At 61.3% G+C, this 17,078-nt stretch overlaps 2 non-coding genes across 2 annotated transcripts; both read right to left on the reverse strand.

Moving 5' to 3' along the window:
• Positions 1-4,059: 4,059 nt before the first annotated feature.
• Positions 4,060-4,178, reverse strand: LOC131865234 (5S ribosomal RNA). The gene has a single exon (XR_009363963.1). It is a non-coding gene; the product is annotated as a 5S ribosomal RNA (ribosomal RNA).
• Positions 4,179-11,995: 7,817 nt separating this feature from the next.
• Positions 11,996-12,114, reverse strand: LOC131865248 (5S ribosomal RNA). The gene has a single exon (XR_009363977.1). It is a non-coding gene; the product is annotated as a 5S ribosomal RNA (ribosomal RNA).
• Between the last annotated feature and the right edge of the window lie 4,964 nt (positions 12,115-17,078).

Below are 17,078 nucleotides of genomic sequence, written 5' to 3' on the forward strand. Positions count from 1 at the left end.
GCGGTGGGCACCTTGGCTGGGTTGCGCGCCTTGGTGGGCACCATGCAGTGCACGAAGTCGGAGCCCGGATTGCCCCGGGCGCGCACCTCCGCCAGGGTGGGCACCTTGGTGCGCACAACTTGCCTGGGCTGCGCACCAGGAAGGGCTCAAGATGGCACCCGCGTTCCGTTTTTTTCACTATCTTTCAGAACGGAAATTTTAAAATCTCGTTTTTTTTTGCCTTTTCTGGAAATTAGTGAAGGCAGCGCATCAAAGGTGCGCAACGCTGGTGCGAACCTGGGAGCGCTCCGATGTGTGCTCCAAGGTGCGGCGTGCACGAAGTCGGACCCCGGTTTGCCCCGGGTGCGCACCTCGCGTGCACCTTGGTGCGCACACCTTGGCTGGGTTGCGCGCCCTGGTGGGCACCATGGTGCACACCAAGGAGCGCTCCGAAGTGTGCTCCAAGGTGCGGCGTGCACGAAGTCGGAGCCCGGTTTGCCCCGGGTGCGCACCTCGCGTGCACCTTCGCCGCGGTGGGCACCATGGCGTGCACGAAGTCGGAGCCCGGTTTGCCCCGGGTGCGCACCTCGCGTGCACCTTCGCCGGGGTGGGCACCTTGGTGTGCAGACCTTGGCTGGGTTGCGCGCCCTGGTGGGCACCATGGTGCGCACCAAGGAGCGCTCCGAAGTGTGCTCCAAGGTGCGGCCTGCACGAAGTCGGAGCCCGGTTTGCCCCGGGTGTGCACCTCGGGTGGGCACCTTGGTGCGCATGCCTTGCCTGGGCTGCGCACCAGGGCGGGCTCAAGATGGCACCCGCGTTCCTTTTTTTTCACTATCTTTCAAAACGGAAATTTTAAAATCTCATTTTTTTTTGCCTTTTTCTGGAAATTAGTGAAGGCAGCGCATCAAAGGTGCGCACCTCGCTGCCCACCACGGTGCGCAACGCCGGTGGGCACCCGGGAGTGCTTCGAAGTGTGCTCCAAGGTGCTGCGTGCACGTTGTCGGAGCCCGGTTTGCCCCGGGTGCGCACCTCGCGTGCACCTTCGTCGGGGTGGGCACCTTGGCTGGGTTTGCCCCGGCTGCGCTCCGAAGCGGGGTTATTGGAGCGCCGCCTCTTTTTTTGTCGGAGCGTTTGGTGGGGTTTCTCGCATTGGCTCTTCCCAGGCCCGGTTGCCACCCTGGCGCGCACGAAGTCGGAAGTAGGGTTAATTGCCCGGGTGCGCACCTTTGCCAGGGTGGGCACCTTACCTGGGCTGCGCACCAGGGCGGGCTCAAGATGGCACGCGCGTTCCGTTTTTTTCACTATCTTTCAAAACGGAAATTTTAAAATCTCCTTTTTTTTTTGCCTTTTCTGGAAATTAGTGAAGGCAGCGCATCAAAGGTGCGCACCTCGCTGCCCACCTTGGTGTGCTCTGAGGTGCGCACCCGGGAGCGCTACGAAGTGTGCTCCAAGGTGCGGCGTGCACGTTGTCGGAGCCCGGTTTGCCCCGGGTGCGCACCTCGCCTGCACCTTGGCCGGGGTGGGCACCTTGGCTGGGTTTGCCCAGGGTGCGCTCCGAAGCGGGGTTACTGGAGCGCCCCCTCTTTTTTTGTCAGAGCGTTTGGTGGGGTTTCTCGCATTGGCTCTTCCCAGGCCCGGTTGTTGGGTGCGCTCCCACCCTGGCGCGCGCGAAGTTGGAAGTTGGGTTAATTGCCCGGGCGCGCACCTTCGCCAGGGTGGGCACCTTGGTGCGCACACCTTGGCTGGGCTGCGCACCAGGGCGGGCTCAAGATGGCACCAGCATTCCCTTTTTCTCACTATCTTTCAAAACGGAAATTTTAAAATCTCGTTTTTTTTTTGCCTTTTATGGAAATTAGTGAAGGCATCGCATCAAAGGTGCGCACCTCGCTGCCCACCTTGGTGTGCTCCGAGGTGCCCACCACGGTGCGCAACGCCGGTGCGAACCCGGGAGCGCCCCGATGTGTGCTCCAAGGTGCGGCGTGCACGAAGTCGGACCCCGGTTTGCCCCGGGTGCGCACCTCGCGTGCACCTTGGTGCGCACACCTTGGCTGGGTTGCGCGGCCTGGTGGGCACCATGGTGCGCACCAAGGAGCGCTCCGAAGTGTGCTCCAAGGTGCGGCGTGCACGAAGTCGGAGCCCGGTTTGCCCCGGGTACGCACCTCGCGTGCACCTTCGCCGGGGTGGGCACCTCGGCTGGGTTGCGCGCCCTGGTGCGCACCAAGGAGCGCTCCGAAGTGTGCTCCAAGGTGCGGCGTGCACGAAGTCGGAGCCCGGTTTGCCCCGGGTGCGCACCTTCGCCGCGGTGCGCACCATGGCGTGCACGAAGTCGGAGCCCGGTTTGCCCCGGGTGCGCACCTCGCGTGCACCTTCGGCGGGGTTGCGCGCCCTGGTGGGCACCATGGTGCGCACCAAGGAGCGCTCCGAAGTGTGCTCCAAGGTGCGGCGTGCACGAAGTCGGAGCCCGGTTTGCCCCGGGTGCGCACCTCGCGTGCACCTTCGGCGGGGTTGCGCGCCCTGGTGGGCACCATGGTGCGCACCAAGGAGCGCTCCGAAGTGTGCTCCAAGGTGCGGCGTGCACGAAGTCGGAGCCCGGTTTGCCCCGGGTGCGCACCTCGCGTGCACCTTCGCCGCGGTGGGCACCATGGCGTGCACGAAGTCGGAGCCCGGTTTGCCCCGGGTGCGCACCTCGCGTGCACCTTCGCCGGGGTGGGCACCTCGGCTGGGTTGCGCGCCCTGGTGCGCACCAAGGAGCGCTCCGAAGTGTGCTCCAAGGTGCGGCGTGCACGAAGTCGGAGCCCGGTTTGCCCCGGGTGCGCACCTCGCGTGCACCTTCGCCAGGGTGGGCACCTCGGTGCACACACCTTCTCAATGTTTTCTTGCCTTTTCTGGAAATTGGTGAAGGCAGCGCATCAAAGGTGCGCACCTCGGTGTGCTCCGAGGTGCGAACCCGAGAGCGCTCCGAGGTGCCCACGAAGTCGAAAGTCGGGTTAATTGCATTGTTTTCCCCGGGTGCGCTCCGAGGTGCGCAACATCGGCGCGCACCAAGGAGGGCTCCGAAGTGTGCTCCAAGGTGCGCACGATGGCGTGCACCTCTGGTGCGCACGATTCGGAGCTCGGTTTGACCGGGGTGCGCACACCTTGGCTGGGTTGCGCACCTTTTGTGCGCTCCAAGGTGCGCACGAAGTCGGAGCTCGGTTTGCCCCGGGTGCGCACCTTCGCCAGGGTGCGCACCTTGATGCGCACGCCTTGGCTGGGCTGCGCACCTTGGTGGGCGCCATGGTGCGCACCTTTCGTGCGCTCCAAGGTGCGCACGAAGTCGGAGCTCGGTTTGCCCCGGGTGCGCACCTTGGTGGGCGCCATGGTGCACTCCGAGGTGCCCAAGATTGGTGCGCACCAAGGAGCGCTCCGAAGTGCGCTCCAAGGTGCGCGCGAAGTCGAAAGTTGGGTTAATTGTCCGGTTTGCCTCGGGTGCGCACCTTGCGTGCACCTTCGCCAGGGTGGGCGCCTTGGTGCGCACACCTTGGCTGGGCTGCGCACACCTTGGCACCCGCGTTTCCTTCATTTTAAATTTTTTTTTTTTACAATCTCTCAAGTGGGAAATTCTATAATCTCAACTTTTTTTGCCTTTTCAGGAAACTTTTGAATGGAGCGCATCATTGGTGCGCTCCGAAGTGTGCTCCAAAGCTCTCTCCAGCTGCGTGCACCTGCCCCGGCCGCGCACCCGGCCCCGCCCAGCTTCGCTCACCTGTCCCGGGCGTCTGGTGCGGAACCTTAGAGTAAGAAACATCACCGTGCACCTTGGCCAACGTGCGCGACTCGACCGAGCGCGCACTGGCCGAGGTGCACACCGATTTCACCTGGGTGCGCGCGCAGCACCTCGGGCGCACCGGGGTGCGCGCACAACGCCCGGGTTGCACCGTGGCCTGTGTGCTCGGGGCGCCTCGGGTGCGCGCTCGGTGTCGCCCCCGCGCGCGCGGTAGTGCGGGCAGCGCACCCCGGCCCGGCCCGGCCCCGACGAGAACGCAAACGGGCAAAAGGTTTATTCAAATAGCATTGCGATGCCCGGCGAAAAACTAAAAAAGGGTGCAACACCGGGACTTCCCGGGAGGTCACCCATCCCAGTACTACTCCGGCCCAAGCGCGCTTAACTGCGGAGTTCTGATGGGATCCGGTGCACTAACGCTGGTATGATCGCACCCGTTATGAGCTTGTCGCAGTGTGTACTTAGCAAACCGCGACCCACGTGCGAATCCACCCCGGCCACCCACCCCCGTCGAGGTGCACACCCTCCCTCGCGAAGTGCGCCCCGTTCGCCAAGTGTGAGCCCTGCCCGGGTGCGCGCACCTTGCTAGGGCGTCGGGTGTGCACCCGGCCCGGCCTACGTGCGTGCACCTGTAGGGGGCGTCGTGTGCGTGCAGTGTCCCGTCTGCAACGCGGTGCCCACACACCACCTCGGGCGCAACGACCTGCGCTCACATGTGGGCCGAGTGCACCTTGGTGCATGTTCGGGGCGCCTCGGGTGCACGCTCGATCTTGCCCCGGTGCACCAAGGCGCTCGGTTTGCCCCGGGTGCGCACTTGGTGCAAGGTGGGCACCCAAAATAGGGATCAAGCACCAAAACACAAGTTTCGGGATGCAAAATGGGACCCAAGGACCACAAATGCGTTCCAAGACCCATGATGGGTCCACGAGAACAAAAATGTGTTCCGAGACTTAATAAACAAATATTGGGTTTTAGGAGAAGAAACATGCTCTGATGCCCAAAACGAGAATCGACCCCGAAAAGGCCACAGGCCAAAAGTGGGATGCGAGACAAAAAAAAATGGGACCCGAGGACCAAAATTGGGTTCCCAGGTCGAAGACAGGGCAACCGGACAAGAAACGACCTCTAAGGCTCGAAATGAGTCCCGACGACTAAAACTTGACAAGAAGCACCCATCAGGCACCCAACTCGACACCCATGGGATGCCGACCCACCCGGGCTTCCACCTAGCACACCTTGGCACCCACCCACCCTCGCACCCAACCTCGCACCCAACTTAGCACCTTTGAACCCACATTGGCACTCACCCTGACCCTGGCACCTTGGAACCCACATTGGCACTCACCTTGACCCTGGCACCCACCTTTGCACTCACCTTGGGACCCACCCTGGCTCCCACCTCGGCACCCACCCAGACACCCACCTTGGTTCCTTGGCACCCACCTTGGATCCTTGGCACCCACCCCGACACCCACCTTGGCACGCAACTTGGCTACTTGCCACCCACCTTGGCTCCTTGACGCCCACCCCGACAACCACCCCGTGACCTACCCTGGCTAGGGTTGGTGCACACCCACCCTGGTGCCCACCTTGGCACCCACCCTATGACCCACCTTGGCACGCACCTTAGTACCCACCCCGTTACCCACCCTAGGACCCACCCCGTGACCCACCTTGGCCAGGGTGGGTGCCTTGGTGCGCACAACTTGCCTGGGCTGCACACCAGGGCGGGCTCAAGATGGCACCCGCGTTCCGTTTTTTTCACTATCTTTCAAAACGGAAATTTTAAAATCTCATTTTTTTCTTTTTTTTGCCTTTTCTGGAAATTAGTGAAGGCAGCGCATCAAAGGTGCGCAATGCTGGTGCGAACCCGGGAGCGCTCCGATGTGTGCTCCAAGGTGCGGCGTGCACGAAGTCCGAGCCCGGTTTGCCCCGGGTGCGCACCTCGCGTGCACCTTCGCCGGGGTGAGCACCTTGGCTGGGTTGCGCGCCCTGGTGCGTACCAAGGAGCGCTCTGAAGTGTGCTCCAAGGTGCGGCGTGCACGAAGTCGGAGCCCGGTTTGCCCCGGGTGTGCACCTCGGGTGCGCACCTCGCGTGCACCTTCGCTGCGGTGGGCACCTTGGCTGGGTTGCGCGCCTTGGTGGGCACCATGCAGTGCACGAAGTCGGAGCCCGGTTTGCCCCGGGCGCGCACCTCCGCCAGGGTGGGCACCTTGGTGCGCACAACTTGCCTGGGCTGCGCATCAGGAAGGGCTCAAGATGGCACCCGCGTTCCGTTTTTTTCACTATCTTTCAGAACGGAAATTTTAAAATATCGTTTTTTTTTGCCTTTTCTGGAAATTAGTGAAGGCAGCGCATCAAAGGTGCGCAACGCTGGTGCGAACCTGGGAGCGCTCCGATGTGTGCTCCAAGGTGCGGCGTGCACGAAGTCGGAGCCCGGTTTGCCTCGGGTGCGCCCTGGTGGGCACCATGGTGCGCACCAAGGAGCGCTCCGAAGTGTGCTCCAAGGTGCGGCCTGCACGAAGTCGGAGCCCGGTTTGCCCCGGGTGTGCACCTCGGGTGGGCACCTTGGTGCGCATGCCTTGCCTGGGCTGCGCACCAGGGCGGGCTCAAGATGGCACCCGCGTTCCTTTTTTTTCACTATCTTTCAAAACGGAAATTTTAAAATCTCATTTTTTTTTGCCTTTTTCTGGAAATTAGTGAAGGCAGCGCATCAAAGGTGCGCACCTCGCTGCCCACCACGGTGCGCAACGCCGGTGGGCACCCGGGAGTGCTTCGAAGTGTGCTCCAAGGTGCTGCGTGCACGTTGTCGGAGCCCGGTTTGCCCCGGGTGCGCACCTCGCGTGCACCTTCGTCGGGGTGGGCACCTTGGCTTGGTTTGCCCCGGCTGCGCTCCGAAGCGGGGTTATTGGAGCGCCGCCTCTTTTTTTGTCGGAGCGTTTGGTGGGGTTTCTCGCATTGGCTCTTCCGAGGCCCGGTTGCCACCCTGGCGCGCACGAAGTCGGAAGTAGGGTTAATTGCCCGGGTGCGCACCTTTGCCAGGGTGGGACCTTACCTGGGCTGCGCACCAGGGCGGGCTCAAGATGGCACGCGCGTTCCGTTTTTTTCACTATCTTTCAAAACGGAAATTTTAAAATCTCCTTTTTTTTTTGCCTTTTCTGGAAATTAGTGAAGGCAGCGCATCAAAGGTGCGCACCTCGCTGCCCACCTTGGTGTGCTCTGAGGTGCGCACCCGGGAGCGCTACGAAGTGTGCTCCAAGGTGCGGCGTGCACGTTGTCGGAGCCCGGTTTGCCCCGGGTGCGCACCTCGCCTGCACCTTGGCCGGGGTGGGCACCTTGGCTGGGTTTGCCCAGGGTGCGCTCCGAAGCGGGGTTACTGGAGCGCCCCCTCTTTTTTTGTCAGAGAGTTTGGTGGGGTTTCTCGCATTGGCTCTTCCCAGGCCCGGTTGTTGGGTGCGCTCCCACCCTGGCGCGCGCGAAGTTGGAAGTTGGGTTAATTGCCCGGGCGCGCACCTTCGCCAGGGTGGGCACCTTGGTGCGCAAACCTTGGCTGGGCTGCGCACCAGGGCGGGCTCAAGATGGCACCAGCATTCCCTTTTTCTCACTATCTTTCAAAACGGAAATTTTAAAATCTCGTTTTTTTTTTGCCTTTTATGGAAATTAGTGAAGGCATCGCATCAAAGGTGCGCACCTCGCTGCCCACCTTGGTGTGCTCCGAGGTGCCCACCACGGTGCGCAACGCCGGTGCGAACCCGGGAGCGCCCCGATGTGTGCTCCAAGGTGCGGCGTGCACGAAGTCGGACCCCGGTTTGCCCCGGGTGCGCACCTCGCGTGCACCTTGGTGCGCACACCTTGGCTGGGTTGCGCGGCCTGGTGGGCACCATGGTGCGCACCAAGGAGCGCTCCGAAGTGTGCTCCAAGGTGCGGCGTGCACGAAGTCGGAGCCCGGTTTGCCCCGGGTGCGCACCTTCGCCGCGGTGGGCACCATGGCGTGCACGAAGTCGGAGCCCGGTTTGCCCCGGGTGCGCACCTCGCGTGCACCTTCGCCGGGGTGGGCACCTCGGCTGGGTTGCGCGCCCTGGTGCGCACCAAGGAGCGCTCTGAAGTGTGCTCCAAGGTGCGGCGTGCACGAAGTCGGAGCCCGGTTTGCCCCGGGTGTGCACCTCGGGTGCGCACCTCGCGTGCACCTTCGCTGCGGTGGGCACCTTGGCTGGGTTGCGCGCCTTGGTGGGCACCATGCAGTGCACGAAGTCGGAGCCCGGATTGCCCCGGGCGCGCACCTCCGCCAGGGTGGGCACCTTGGTGCGCACAACTTGCCTGGGCTGCGCACCAGGAAGGGCTCAAGATGGCACCCGCGTTCCGTTTTTTTCACTATCTTTCAGAACGGAAATTTTAAAATCTCGTTTTTTTTTGCCTTTTCTGGAAATTAGTGAAGGCAGCGCATCAAAGGTGCGCAACGCTGGTGCGAACCTGGGAGCGCTCCGATGTGTGCTCCAAGGTGCGGCGTGCACGAAGTCGGACCCCGGTTTGCCCCGGGTGCGCACCTCGCGTGCACCTTGGTGCGCACACCTTGGCTGGGTTGCGCGCCCTGGTGGGCACCATGGTGCGCACCAAGGAGCGCTCCGAAGTGTGCTCCAAGGTGCGGCGTGCACGAAGTCGGAGCCCGGTTTGCCCCGGGTGCGCACCTCGCGTGCACCTTCGCCGCGGTGGGCACCATGGCGTGCACGAAGTCGGAGCCCGGTTTGCCCCGGGTGCGCACCTCGCGTGCACCTTCGCCGGGGTGGGCACCTTGGTGTGCAGACCTTGGCTGGGTTGCGCGCCCTGGTGGGCACCATGGTGCGCACCAAGGAGCGCTCCGAAGTGTGCTCCAAGGTGCGGCCTGCACGAAGTCGGAGCCCGGTTTGCCCCGGGTGTGCACCTCGGGTGGGCACCTTGGTGCGCATGCCTTGCCTGGGCTGCGCACCAGGGCGGGCTCAAGATGGCACCCGCGTTCCTTTTTTTTCACTATCTTTCAAAACGGAAATTTTAAAATCTCATTTTTTTTTGCCTTTTTCTGGAAATTAGTGAAGGCAGCGCATCAAAGGTGCGCACCTCGCTGCCCACCACGGTGCGCAACGCCGGTGGGCACCCGGGAGTGCTTCGAAGTGTGCTCCAAGGTGCTGCGTGCACGTTGTCGGAGCCCGGTTTGCCCCGGGTGCGCACCTCGCGTGCACCTTCGTCGGGGTGGGCACCTTGGCTGGGTTTGCCCCGGCTGCGCTCCGAAGCGGGGTTATTGGAGCGCCGCCTCTTTTTTTGTCGGAGCGTTTGGTGGGGTTTCTCGCATTGGCTCTTCCGAGGCCCGGTTGCCACCCTGGCGCGCACGAAGTCGGAAGTAGGGTTAATTGCCCGGGTGCGCACCTTTGCCAGGGTGGGCACCTTACCTGGGCTGCGCACCAGGGCGGGCTCAAGATGGCACGCGCGTTCCGTTTTTTTCACTATCTTTCAAAACGGAAATTTTAAAATCTCCTTTTTTTTTTGCCTTTTCTGGAAATTAGTGAAGGCAGCGCATCAAAGGTGCGCACCTCGCTGCCCACCTTGGTGTGCTCTGAGGTGCGCACCCGGGAGCGCTACGAAGTGTGCTCCAAGGTGCGGCGTGCACGTTGTCGGAGCCCGGTTTGCCCCGGGTGCGCACCTCGCCTGCACCTTGGCCGGGGTGGGCACCTTGGCTGGGTTTGCCCAGGGTGCGCTCCGAAGCGGGGTTACTGGAGCGCCCCCTCTTTTTTTGTCAGAGCGTTTGGTGGGGTTTCTCGCATTGGCTCTTCCCAGGCCCGGTTGTTGGGTGCGCTCCCACCCTGGCGCGCGCGAAGTTGGAAGTTGGATTAATTGCCCGGGCGCGCACCTTCGCCAGGGTGGGCACCTTGGTGCGCACACCTTGGCTGGGCTGCGCACCAGGGCGGGCTCAAGATGGCACCAGCATTCCCTTTTTCTCACTATCTTTCAAAACGGAAATTTTAAAATCTCGTTTTTTTTTTGCCTTTTATGGAAATTAGTGAAGGCATCGCATCAAAGGTGCGCACCTCGCTGCCCACCTTGGTGTGCTCCGAGGTGCCCACCACGGTGCGCAACGCCGGTGCGAACCCGGGAGCGCCCCGATGTGTGCTCCAAGGTGCGGCGTGCACGAAGTCGGACCCCGGTTTGCCCCGGGTGCGCACCTCGCGTGCACCTTGGTGCGCACACCTTGGCTGGGTTGCGCGGCCTGGTGGGCACCATGGTGCGCACCAAGGAGCGCTCCGAAGTGTGCTCCAAGGTGCGGCGTGCACGAAGTCGGAGCCCGGTTTGCCCCGGGTACGCACCTCGCGTGCACCTTCGCCGGGGTGGGCACCTCGGCTGGGTTGCGCGCCCTGGTGCGCACCAAGGAGCGCTCCGAAGTGTGCTCCAAGGTGCGGCGTGCACGAAGTCGGAGCCCGGTTTGCCCCGGGTGCGCACCTTCGCCGCGGTGCGCACCATGGCGTGCACGAAGTCGGAGCCCGGTTTGCCCCGGGTGCGCACCTCGCGTGCACCTTCGGCGGGGTTGCGCGCCCTGGTGGGCACCATGGTGCGCACCAAGGAGCGCTCCGAAGTGTGCTCCAAGGTGCGGCGTGCACGAAGTCGGAGCCCGGTTTGCCCCGGGTGCGCACCTCGCGTGCACCTTCGGCGGGGTTGCGCGCCCTGGTGGGCACCATGGTGCGCACCAAGGAGCGCTCCGAAGTGTGCTCCAAGGTGCGGCGTGCACGAAGTCGGAGCCCGGTTTGCCCCGGGTGCGCACCTCGCGTGCACCTTCGCCGCGGTGGGCACCATGGCGTGCACGAAGTCGGAGCCCGGTTTGCCCCGGGTGCGCACCTCGCGTGCACCTTCGCCGGGGTGGGCACCTCGGCTGGGTTGCGCGCCCTGGTGCGCACCAAGGAGCGCTCCGAAGTGTGCTCCAAGGTGCGGCGTGCACGAAGTCGGAGCCCGGTTTGCCCCGGGTGCGCACCTCGCGTGCACCTTCGCCAGGGTGGGCACCTCGGTGCGCACACCTTCTCAATGTTTTCTTGCCTTTTCTGGAAATTGGTGAAGGCAGCGCATCAAAGGTGCGCACCTCGGTGTGCTCCGAGGTGCGAACCCGAGAGCGCTCCGAGGTGCCCACGAAGTCGAAAGTCGGGTTAATTGCATTGTTTTCCCCGGGTGCGCTCCGAGGTGCGCAACATCGGCGCGCACCAAGGAGGGCTCCGAAGTGTGCTCCAAGGTGCGCACGATGGCGTGCACCTCTGGTGCGCACGATTCGGAGCTCGGTTTGACCGGGGTGCGCACACCTTGGCTGGGTTGCGCACCTTTTGTGCGCTCCAAGGTGCGCACGAAGTCGGAGCTCGGTTTGCCCCGGGTGCGCACCTTCGCCAGGGTGCGCACCTTGATGCGCACGCCTTGGCTGGGCTGCGCACCTTGGTGGGCGCCATGGTGCGCACCTTTCGTGCGCTCCAAGGTGCGCACGAAGTCGGAGCTCGGTTTGCCCCGGGTGCGCACCTTGGTGGGCGCCATGGTGCACTCCGAGGTGCCCAAGATTGGTGCGCACCAAGGAGCGCTCCGAAGTGCGCTCCAAGGTGCGCGCGAAGTCGAAAGTTGGGTTAATTGTCCGGTTTGCCTCGGGTGCGCACCTTGCGTGCACCTTCGCCAGGGTGGGCGCCTTGGTGCGCACACCTTGGCTGGGCTGCGCACACCTTGGCACCCGCGTTTCCTTCATTTTAAATTTTTTTTTTTTACAATCTCTCAAGTGGGAAATTCTATAATCTCAACTTTTTTTGCCTTTTCAGGAAACTTTTGAATGGAGCGCATCATTGGTGCGCTCCGAAGTGTGCTCCAAAGCTCTCTCCAGCTGCGTGCACCTGCCCCGGCCGCGCACCCGGCCCCGCCCAGCTTCGCTCACCTGTCCCGGGCGTCTGGTGCGGAACCTTAGAGTAAGAAACATCACCGTGCACCTTGGCCAACGTGCGCGACTCGACCGAGCGCGCACTGGCCGAGGTGCACACCGATTTCACCTGGGTGCGCGCGCAGCACCTCGGGCGCACCGGGGTGCGCGCACAACGCCCGGGTTGCACCGTGGCCTGTGTGCTCGGGGTGCCTCGGGTGCGCGCTCGGTGTCGCCCCCGCGCGCGCGGTAGTGCGGGCAGCGCACCCCGGCCCGGCCCGGCCCCGACGAGAACGCAAACGGGCAAAAGGTTTATTCAAATAGCATTGCGACGCCCGGCGAAAAACTAAAAAAGGGTGCAACACCGGGACTTCCCGGGAGGTCACCCATCCCAGTACTACTCCGGCCCAAGCGCGCTTAACTGCGGAGTTCTGATGGGATCCGGTGCACTAATGCTGGTATGATCGCACCCGTTATGAGCTTGTCGCAGTGTGTACTTAGCAAACCGCGACCCACGTGCGAATCCACCCCGGCCACCCACCCCCGTCGAGGTGCACACCCTCCCTCGCGAAGTGCGCCCCGTTCGCCAAGTGTGAGCCCTGCCCGGGTGCGCGCACCTTGCTAGGGCGTCGGGTGTGCACCCGGCCCGGCCTACGTGCGTGCACCTGGAGGGGGCGTCGTGTGCGTGCAGTGTCCCGTCTGCAACGCGGTGCCCACACACCACCTCGGGCGCAACGACCTGCGCTCACATGTGGGCCGAGTGCACCTTGGTGCATGTTCGGGGCGCCTCGGGTGCACGCTCGATCTTGCCCCGGTGCACCAAGGCGCTCGGTTTGCCCCGGGTGCGCACTTGGTGCAAGGTGGGCACCCAAAATAGGGATCAAGCACCAAAACACAAGTTTCGGGATGCAAAATGGGACCCAAGGACCACAAATGCGTTCCAAGACCCATGATGGGTCCACGAGAACAAAAATGTGTTCCGAGACTTAATAAACAAATATTGGGTTTTAGGAGAAGAAACATGCTCTGATGCCCAAAACGAGAATCGACCCCGAAAAGGCCACAGGCCAAAAGTGGGATGCGAGACAAAAAAAAATGGGACCCGAGGACCAAAATTGGGTTCCCAGGTCGAAGACAGGGCAACCGGACAAGAAACGACCTCTAAGGCTCGAAATGAGTCCCGACGACTAAAACTTGACAAGAAGCACCCATCAGGCACCCAACTCGACACCCATGGGATGCCGACCCACCCGGGCTTCCACCTAGCACACCTTGGCACCCACCCACCCTCGCACCCAACCTCGCACCCAACTTAGCACCTTTGAACCCACATTGGCACTCACCCTGACCCTGGCACCTTGGAACCCACATTGGCACTCACCTTGACCCTGGCACCCACCTTTGCACTCACCTTGGGACCCACCCTGGCTCCCACCTCGGCACCCACCCAGACACCCACCTTGGTTCCTTGGCACCCACCTTGGATCCTTGGCACCCACCCCGACACCCACCTTGGCACGCAACTTGGCTACTTGCCACCCACCTTGGCTCCTTGACGCCCACCCCGACAACCACCCCGTGACCTACCCTGGCTAGGGTTGGTGCACACCCACCCTGGTGCCCACCTTGGCACCCACCCTATGACCCACCTTGGCACGCACCTTAGTACCCACCCCGTTACCCACCCTAGGACCCACCCCGTGACCCACCTTGGCCAGGGTGGGTGCACCCACCCTGGTGCCCACCTTGGCACCCACCCATCCTAGCACCCAGCCTGTGACCGGGCTTGGAACCCAACCTTGCACCCGCACCCGTCTTGGCCAGTGTGGGTGCGCACCCATCCTGGCACCCACGTTGTGACACACCCTTTAACCCACGCACCCTAGCACCCACGTTGGCACCCACCTTGGAACCCAACCTAGCAACTTGGCACCCACCCCGTGACCCACCTTGGCATCCACCATAGCAGTCGCCGACTTGGCACCCACCTCGGCACCCACCTTGACACTTGTGGACCCACCTTGCCACTCACCCTAGCATCGACCCATCCTAGCACCCACCCTGGCACCTTTGCACCCTAGCACTCACCCATCCTAGCACCTAACCTGTGACCCACCTTGACACTCACCCTCGCACCCACCTTGGAACCCAACCTAGCACCCACCCACCCTGACACCAACCCTAGCACCTACCCACCCTTGCACCCACCCTGTGACCCATCTTGGCACCCACCCATCCTACCACTCAACCTATCACCCACCTTCTCACCCACCTTGGCATCCACCTTAGCACCCACCCACACTGGCACCTTGGCACCCACCTCGGGCAAGGTGGGTGCACACCCACCCTGGCACCCAATTTAGAACCCACCGAGCATGTTACCCACCTTGGCACCCACATTGCAGCCCACCCTAGTACCCACCCTATGACCCACATTGGCATCCACACCCTAGCACCCAGGCACCTCGACACCCGCCTTGACACCCACCCTAGCACTGAACCTGTGACCCACCTTGGAACTCACCCTAGAACCCACCCACCCTGTGAACCACCTTGGCATCCACCTTAGCACCCACCCACCTTGGCACCCACTCTAGCACTCACCCATCCTAACACCCAACTTGTTACCCACCTTGGCACCCGCCCTCGCGTCCACCTTGAAACCCACCCTAGCACCCACCCACGCAGGAGCCCACCTTGGCACCCAACCTAACACCCACGCATCCTGGCACCCAACTTGTGACCCACCTTGGAACCCACCCTAGTACCCACCTTTGAACCCACTATATCACCAACCCACCTTGGCACCCACCCTATGACCCTCTTTGGAATCCACCCTAGCACGCACCCACCCTGGCACCCACCATGGAGCGCACCCTAGCACCCACCCACCTCGGCACGCACCTCAACACCCACCTTGGTGTGCGCACTGCGCCAACCTCTCAAAGACCCTATGTGGTGCGCTCCAAAGTGTACACCTTTGGTGCGCTCCAAGGTGCGCACCTTTGGTGCACACCGAGGTGCACACCAAAGTGTGCACCGAGGTGAGCACCAAAGTGCACTCCAGGGTGCACACCAAGGCGTGCACCTTTGGTGCGGTCAATGCAAACGAATTCGGAAGTTGGGGTCGATGTCCTAATCGCTGCTGCAGACTACACGTATGAGAATCGGACAAATAGCTTTATATAGGGGAGGTGTTGCGTTTGATGGGTCGACTCCCCTGGTTGTGTGCACTGCACCAACTTCAAAGACCCTGTCTTGTTTAAGAAGTCAAAAGTTGGGGTGGATGTCCTAATCATTGCTGCAGTCTACGCATGTATGAGAATCAGACAAATAGCTTATATAGGGGAGGTGTTGCATTCGGTGGGTTGACTCCCCTGGTTGTGCGCACTGCGCCAACCTCAAAGACCCCGCATAGCAGAAGAAGTCGGAAGTCGGATTTTGGTGAGCACCAAGGCGTGCACCTTTGGTGCGGTCAACGCAGACGAATTCAGAAGTTGGGGTGGATGTCCTAATCGTTGTTGCAGGCTACACATGTATGAGAATCAGACAAATAGCTTATATAGGGGAGGTGTTGGGTTTGATGGGTCAACTCCCTTGGTTGTGCGCATTACGCCAACCTCAAAGACCTTGTTTTCGTTAAGAAGTCAAAAGTTGGGGTCAATGTCCTAATGGCTCCTGCAGGCTACACATGTATGAGAATCGGACAAATAGCTTATATAGGGGAGGTGTTGGGTTTGATGGGTCGACTCCCCTGGTTGTGCGCATTACGTCAACCTCAAAGACCTTGTTTTCGTTAAGAAGTCAAAAGTTGGGGTCGATGTCCTAATTGCTCCTGTAGACTACACATGTATGAGAATCAGACAAATAGCTTATATAGGGGAGGTGTTGGGTTTGATGGGTTGACTCCCCTAGTTGTTCGCATTACACCAACCTCAAAGACCTTGTTTTCGTTTAGAAGCCGAAAGTTGGGGTCGATGTCCTAATTGCTCCTGCAGGCTACGCATGTATGAGAATCAGACAAATAGCTTATATAGGGGAGGTGTTGGGTTTGATGGGTCGACTCCCCTGGTTGTGCGCATTGCGCCAACCTCAAAGACCCTGCATTGCGGATGAAGTCGAAAGTCAGAGTTTGGTGTGCTACAAGGTGTGGTCGAAGGTGCTCACCTAGGTGTGCACCTTTGGAGCACAGGAAAAGTGCCCTCCAAAAGTGCGCACCTTTGGAGTGCACAAAAGTGCCCTCCAAAAGTGCGCACCTTTGGAGCGCAGAAAAGTGCCCTCCAAAAAGTGCCCTCCAAAAGTGCGCACCTTTGGAGCGCAGAAAAGTGCCCTCCAAAAAGTGCCCTCCAAAAGTGCGCACCTTTGGAGCGCAGAAAAGTGCCCTCCAAAAAGTGCCCTCCAAAAGTGCGCACCTTTGGAGCGCAGAAAAGTGCCCTCCAAAAAGTGCCCTCCAAAAGTGCGCACCTTTGGAGCGCAGAAAAGTGCCCTCCAAAAAGTGCCCTCCAAAAGTGCGCACCTTTGGAGCGCAGAAAAGTGCCCTCCAAAAAGTGCCCTCCAAAAGTGCGCACCTTTGGAGCGCAGAAAAGTGCCCTCCAAAAAGTGCCCTCCAAAAGTGCGCACCTTTGGAGCGCAGAAAAGTGCCCTCCAAAAAGTGCCCTCCAAAAGTGCGCACCTTTGGAGCGCAGAAAAGTGCCCTCCAAAAAGTGCCCTCCAAAAGTGCGCACCTTTGGAGCGCAGAAAAGTGCCCTCCAAAAGTGCGCACCTTTGGAGCGCACAAAAGTGCCCTCCAAAAGTGCGCACTTTTGGTGCGCACCAAGGCGCTGGTTCGGTCGTTGCAGGCGAGTTCGGAAGTTGGGGTCGATGTCCTGAGCGGAGGTGCAAACTACACAGGTGTCGGAATCGGACAAATAGCTTATATAGGGGAGGTGTATGCTTCGATGGGTCGACTCCCCAGGTTGAGCGCACCGCGCCAACCTCAAAGACCCTACGGTATGGATGAAGTCGGAAGTTGGGTCCGATGACCGATTCGATTAGTAGGTATGCTCATGAGGTCGGAATTTGGGTCCGATGACCTGCCATGTGCAGGAAGGCGAATGTTGACACTGTGCGTTGCAAGGTGCACACCAAGGCGCTGGTGCGGTCTTTTTAGTCGAGTTCGGAAGTTGGGGTCGATGTCCTGATCGGAGGTGCAAGCTACACAGGTGTGGGAATCGGACAAATAGCTTATATAGGGGAGGTGTATGCTTCGTTGGGTCGACTCCCCGGGTTGAGCGCACCGCGCCAACCTCAAAGACCCTACGGTATGGATGAAGTCGGAAGTTGGGTCCGATGACCGATTCGATATGTAGGCATACTCGCGAGGTCGGAATTTGGGTCCGATGACCTGCCACGTGCAGGAAGGCGAATGTTGGCACTGTGCGTTGCAAGGTGCGCACC

This window comes from Cryptomeria japonica, unplaced genomic scaffold (assembly GCF_030272615.1).
Source record: "Cryptomeria japonica unplaced genomic scaffold, Sugi_1.0 HiC_scaffold_107, whole genome shotgun sequence".
Classification (NCBI taxonomy): domain Eukaryota; kingdom Viridiplantae; phylum Streptophyta; class Pinopsida; order Cupressales; family Cupressaceae; genus Cryptomeria; species Cryptomeria japonica.